Here is a 6,674-nt window from a genome sequence, read left to right on the forward strand (position 1 = left end):
GCTTTAGCTTGCTTCTGCTCGCTTGCTTCTGGCTCTTCTAATGTCCTTGGTTTCGCTCTAGCAAGACCAACATGCTAGTTCCACGTCGACTTGCGCGTTTGGAGAAACTCGGCTGGCTTTCCTGCCAGCCTGCCTGCCTGCCCGCTTGCACGCCCACGGCCAGGGCTGTATCGCTTGGGGCTGCGCCGTTCATTCTAATCTCATGACCTCCCTACTCTATTCATGCCTGCATGTTTCTTCCCAGAGATGTATTCAGACGCACGGTCGCCTTCAGTTATTTCTTGCACAATGGGGACGCGTGTAATACATGAATGACACCTATCGCGATTGTTTCTTTTTCTTCGTTTCATGTGTGCGACTCTTACTCGGATCCGATACCGGTTATCTTATCGGAGGAATCCGTGGATTTTCCTAATTTCTAACGCCGACGTCGCGTATATATTTGTCTATGCAAATTCTCATGGGGATATGATCGAATTGATATCGGATCCGTGTTTTGTCCGGTGTGGTTATGTAATGCAGGATGATCGGAGAGTGGTACACGAATAAAGCAGGGTGACGAGTGTGTTGCCGCTTAATAGACGGTAGCCCGCGCTGCCCGTTGATAGCCGCAGACGTTCGATCTGTGAAACGCCTCTGGAACGTCGTTCCCTCAATCGCGGCTAGAACAGGCCCTGGCTAGTATCTAGTGAACTTAGAAATCCAGTGGAAACTAAGGCGAGTAGAAGGGATACTATCGGAGGAGGTGGCAGCAATGGCGTTCCAAGTCGCGAGGAGTAGGCAGAGAGGAGAGGGCTGCCTCATATACCAGGGAAAAGAGGACGGCGGAGAGGGTCGAGGGAGGACGGAGAGACAGAGTCGAGGAGTACTACACGTGTCGCTGCAGCGGGGTGTTGACCCCAAATAGCTTTTTTAACGTGACGTAACCACGAAAGGGTTGAGAAACGGCTAGCAACGTCGTTCGACGGCCAACCGACTTCTTAGCTAAAGCCAAGCCCTTGCCTTGCCTTGCCTTGCCTTGCCTTGCCTTGCCTTGCCTTGCTTTGCCTTGCCTTGCCTTTAAGCCTCGTGGCTCCCTGTTATATGTGTGGCACAACGATCCTTTCATACTCGAAAAGCCACTTGTGCGGTTCTTCGCCCGCCACCACTATGACCACAATGTTATAATTAAGATCAGAGATATGCCCTCAATTTTTATACGCCGCGTACACATATACCACCACTCGGCGATGCACTGTCTCAAACGTACATTGAACGGACACAATAAATTTGTAACGTCGTCGCCGAGAGACAGAGTGAGAGAGAGAAAATCAAACACAATGTCGCAATCGCTGTCCTTACCATAGCTACCGATCGCACGAGCATCACACCGGTGATTGATCGAACGTGAATTAAATGAGAGAAATTTATGATAATACGGTCCCCGTTTAGAATGTAAATAAAATGCAATGTTGGCGAAGTATCATTTATATGGGCTAATTATACTAATAAGTGAGAACCAAGTTTATTAGCAACACTATTCACGACGGAGCGGTATATAATACGCGAGAACGTTCGAAGTCTGGCCCACATATTATACGGTAATCTTACATTGTAGCATTGTTTATTAGTCCCCGTATACAAATTGCATCTGATACATTGTAAATACATACGACAGACACGAGAACCGGGCAGCACCGAGCAACGCTCACGATAAATGCGGACATACGCAACGTCCGGACATTTTTCCGAGCCAAGAATTGTCAATCGCAGCATTTTCATATATATGCGGGTCGCGCAACACGTGGACACGGAAATTTGACGATCGACCGTCTCGTTATTTACGTTGAGACAACCACGGGCGGGAATTTGCATGACAATTTACGCAGGCATGCCACACGCGTTTATTTTTATGGCGTTAGAGGTGGACTGCGGCTGGTCACATGGTCAAGGGTGACAGGTTACGGCATAATTATAGCGCGGTTGCAACACTTTCGAATAGTTTCGCCAGAAAAATTCTGATTTATAGCGATCCGGCCTGCGCGGACTGCTTCGCGAACAACTATTATTGATCTATGTTTGTGAGATCGTGTAACGGCGTTTGTACGCGTTCCGGAGTGTCGTGAAGCTCTCGAAGCGGGAAATTAATTATTCGCTTCGCTTATGATCGAGCGTCGAATCTTGCGCGACGGAAATTATTGTCGATTTAGGAATCTAAATACCGATAGGAGGTTAAAACGACACTTAACCCCCCGTCGCGTAAGGTTTCCAGTTGGAACGGTACTGGTATGTCGCAATGCTGCCTTATGTGTACACTGCGTGTACCAACTTAGGACCATTGAGGAGGAGGTAACACAGGCGAAGATGTATATAGGGCGTCCCCCGTTCCCTTTTTATTTCGTCATTCGATAAAGACACGCAGTCTTCGAGGATCATATACATATACATACATATTTTACCTCTGTTTTTCGATCGGGTTTGTACAGTCTGGCGGACGGATCTGGTCTGGTGGAGCCCGATGCACCGAAAGTGGTGTGTAAAAACTACGCGATAGGTACAGCAGTGAACAAAATCATGCCTTTCTCTATCTCCTTCCTTAATATCACGTACACATCCGTGCAGATGCATGTATACGTACGTGGTGCGACAGCAGTGGCTATCTTATCAAGCGAGCTACACCCTGAGAGAGGCGTACACGATATTTTTCCTATTTGCTCCGGAAAGTACAGTGGTTCCCTATATTGATCGAGCACCGACCCTTCTAAGGTCAACGTTTAGTTTTTGAGGTCAACGTAAATAGAAAGGGCGAGAGATATCCGGGGGCCGCGGTCCTTTCCGTCGGAGATTCATCGAACTGTGGCCGGGGCGGTGGTCTGACTCAAACGGACGACTGTTTAGAGTTCGAAGTAGATATCCTTATCCATTGGCGGCCGCAAGAAACCACGGACCGAAGGAAACCGCCTGCCCGTTGTTCCTTCCTATCCGACTATTAGTCGATGCTTCGCTCTGTCTTCGCTTCGGTCTCTCTCGCGGGAACCGTCCGATTAGCAAGCAGAGTACCTAAACTGTAACTAATGAATAACGGTACCATTGTTGCCCGGAGACTATTGCGCCGAGCTCTCTCTCTCTCTCTTTCTCTCGACCGCCACTGGTAGAACACAGTCCTGCGAATTCGTCGAAAAACCGACGGTGGGTTTTCGGGCCGCAGGGAAAAACGAGATAATCGTAGAAAAGAGGGTTAACATTCCCGAGGGGGAAGTTGGAAAGGAATCGTAGAAGATTCCGTCGTTCGATAAAAAGAGTCGACAACCGTGGAGGCGAGTAACGGCGTGCATACCTTACATATACGTTAGGAAGGGGATGACTCGAAGGGACATTGCTCCCTGGCCTTGCCTGCCCTGCTCTGCTCCGCTGTGTCCAGAAAGGATCCACCTATCGTCCTGCACTCTCACGGCCCTTACGGACCGTGACACCTTGAGTTTGGGTCCTTCCGGCGACAGGTACCTCGCAAGAAAGACTTCCTGTTTAGCTGCCGCAGGTGGAAAGCGTGAAAAAAAAACACGAGAGGAGACAAGTGGAATAACTCTCGCCAATACCATGATTTACTTGGATCACTGAAAATTTTGAGTTACTCGCAGCCGCTTAAAAATATAATCTCCCTCTTCTTCCCTGTCTCTCGCCCCCCCCCCTATACGTATTTTCGACTCTCTTGATCTTTCTCTTTTTATTTTCGAGACGCCCGGGGAGCGAGCGCGCTATCGAGCCGCAGGATATTCGAAATTAACTCGACGCCGAAAATAAGGGGCTCGTGGAGCATGTTGACTGGGTTTCGGCAGAGACCCGCCACCCCAACAGGTGGTTACGGGGGACTTCGACTCCGAAGATCAAACTTTCTACCCCTACGATTGGACCTGCGGGTCGAAGCGGCGTCGTTTTCGGTTACGAACCTGCCTTCACGTTTTCTATCCCTGCCCGCCTCTCTCGCGTCGCCCTCCCGCCTTACCACCCAGCACGGATTCTTACTATCCCCGGGCTGCCTTTCAGCTTTTTTCCCTCTCTGCAGGTCCCCTTCTACCCGTCGCCTCCTCGTCGCTACTCTCTACCCACCTACCCAGCTATCTATCCGTGTACCTACGTGACTATCCGCATCCCTATTCCTGACTTCTAAATCTAACCCTAGGTCTAACCCAACCTGGAGGCGCCCTTATACCCAGACGGCGGCGTCATGGATGGGGAGGTGTATATATATCCCCACCACGGCATCCCTCATCGAGGGGTCGTTGATCCCCCAAGGACAACGACCTTGCGTCTGCGGCAGCCAACCGTTCGAACGGTTCTGGGTTCCCGGATTCCTCGATTACCAATATCTTTCACTCCTCGCTTCTCTTTTTCCCCCGACTCTTCTTGCACCCCAACCTTCTTCCCTTACCCCCACCACACAATGTCCCCCCCCTCACGCCCTCGTTCCCCCTTCACCACCTCCGCGAACGCCGTCGTCGTCTCGTAACCGTCGCCGTCGCCTTTCATTTTCCTTTCCGTTTTCTTTCACTCTATCGGCGGCGCGGACCGATCGTCTTTTTGTAATCGTCTATCCACGACCATCAATGGCGATTTGTTACATCCGTACCGAGGACGGAGGAAGCGTCCGACCGGTGGCGGTGTGTCCGTGAAATCCTATTTCGTCCGCTCGCGCGCGCGCGCGCGCGAGAGAGAGAGAGGGAGAGAGAGAGAGCGAGCGAGCGAACGCGAGCTCTCGCTAACCGCGACAAAGTGGTCGGGAACAGTTAGCGGCTCTCCCGGGTCCCCGGATGCCCCACGGGGCACGAACAGCGAATCCTTCGCAGGGGTCACTGGGTTTATAGAATCATAAACGATACGGCGCGCGGCGAGGTGCTTTTCAAATTGTAGGAGAGTATGAAAAATTCATACGAGAGCCGTCATCGATATGCATGACTCGACCCCGACCCGCATACCTCTCCCTCCGTTCTTCCCTGTTGTAGCTTTTCAGTAGTCACGCGCATAGAAATGTTCGTGAGCCCACGCGGCTCATCGATCTCGAACACGCGAGCGCGCCGTCGCGCCGTCGGGAAAAGCGTATATGTGTGTGTGTGTGCGCGTAGCTTCGAAGCGAAAAGAACAAAAAGAAAAAAAAGAGAAAACCGTGTACACCGCGGGAAAGAAGGAAACCGTGCGCGAGGTAACCGTAAAGTCGCCACCGAGAAAAATCCTCCTCGTGTGTGCACACACGCGCGGACACTTGCAGAGTTCTGAATGGACGGCGCGGCGTGTAAGTGGCGAAACCGTTCACGGGGACCGATCGGAAAAATCACGACAGAAACGCGTTGTTTACTTTACCCGTAGAGCTTGAACTCTTATCCAAACATGACTGATACCTGGTATGTTAAAACACAGCTATAGTTCTTTAAGTGGGTGGACGGGTGGGTGGCCAAGTACACACGTAGGAACAGAGCCGGTACACATGTATGACATATCTTCACACACGTATACGCACACACAAGAGAGACCGCGATACGTGCAGCGTTGGCCGTGCGGACGCGAGTTGGGAGCCGCGGTGACGTAATCCTCGAAGGGAAGGAACAACATCGCCGTTGACCTACTAAAGACTCGACTTTTCTTTCGGTTCTTTTTTAGCCCTATCTTTTCGGCTTCCTGATACGTCGCTCCTCCAGAAACCGAGCCGACACGAGGTTCTCCGATTCTCTCGAAATTTTCTCGAAATACTTTCTGTACATCCGCTGGCCACTCGTTGCACATTTTTCACCGCGAAATTTCAACGAACCTGTAAGCTGCGTCCACACTGACGCAACGCTCTTGCGTGATCTCAGTTCAATTTTAATTTTACTCTTATCGGACAGGTTGTCAGTTTTTAGGACTTTTTCAGACACTGAACATTTTTTTTAAGAACTAGATCACGTTTCAGGGTTTCAAATAATGGGGTACATGAACAATTTCTTGTTTCTTGAACATATTTCTTGTTTCGAAATGTTTAAAGGGAAAGGATATTAACACAGAATGAATTCCATATAATGTTGAAATAACGAGCACTATCTAACGGTTCATTTTTGATAATATCGTAGAGATTACATTGATTTAATTTAGTTTAAAATAATGTGATGTGAAGTAACTGATAAACTCATTTCTTTCAGTTTTAAATTGGTCCATTTTCATAATTATGGGTATGTATACATTACTAAATTATACGTTTACGATACAAATACGTCCTAAGAGGGTTGAAATGCTATTTTCATAATTTTTTATACAAGGACGTGAAGTTAAAAAACGAAAAAGATCACCAAATATCGTGCTACGCGTTAGAATGATAAATAACAAAATGCACAGAATTGATTTGATTTTTTTCGTGACATTCTGATCATGAACGTGTTAACGTGCTCTTTTCTCTCTTCGGTTGAACTTAAATAATTTAGCTAATAAAAGATTCGACGTTACGTCGAGCGTCGACATTGGAATATCAACAGGAAAATAGGATTCTAATTTATTCGTTAGAATGGAATCGTAACGTGAAAGCAGTATGAATTTAGACATTCAAATACGTGAGATAGCAATTGACGATTACTTTTGCAAAAACGGCTGTTAACGAAAGATAAAAGGAACGAACAAACCGCTCGTTGCGCTGCTTTGTAGTTAAGTTATTACTTGACTGCGGAGCTTTCAAC

This window comes from Lasioglossum baleicum, chromosome 1 (genome assembly GCF_051020765.1).
Source record: "Lasioglossum baleicum chromosome 1, iyLasBale1, whole genome shotgun sequence".
Classification (NCBI taxonomy): Eukaryota; Metazoa; Arthropoda; class Insecta; order Hymenoptera; family Halictidae; genus Lasioglossum; species Lasioglossum baleicum.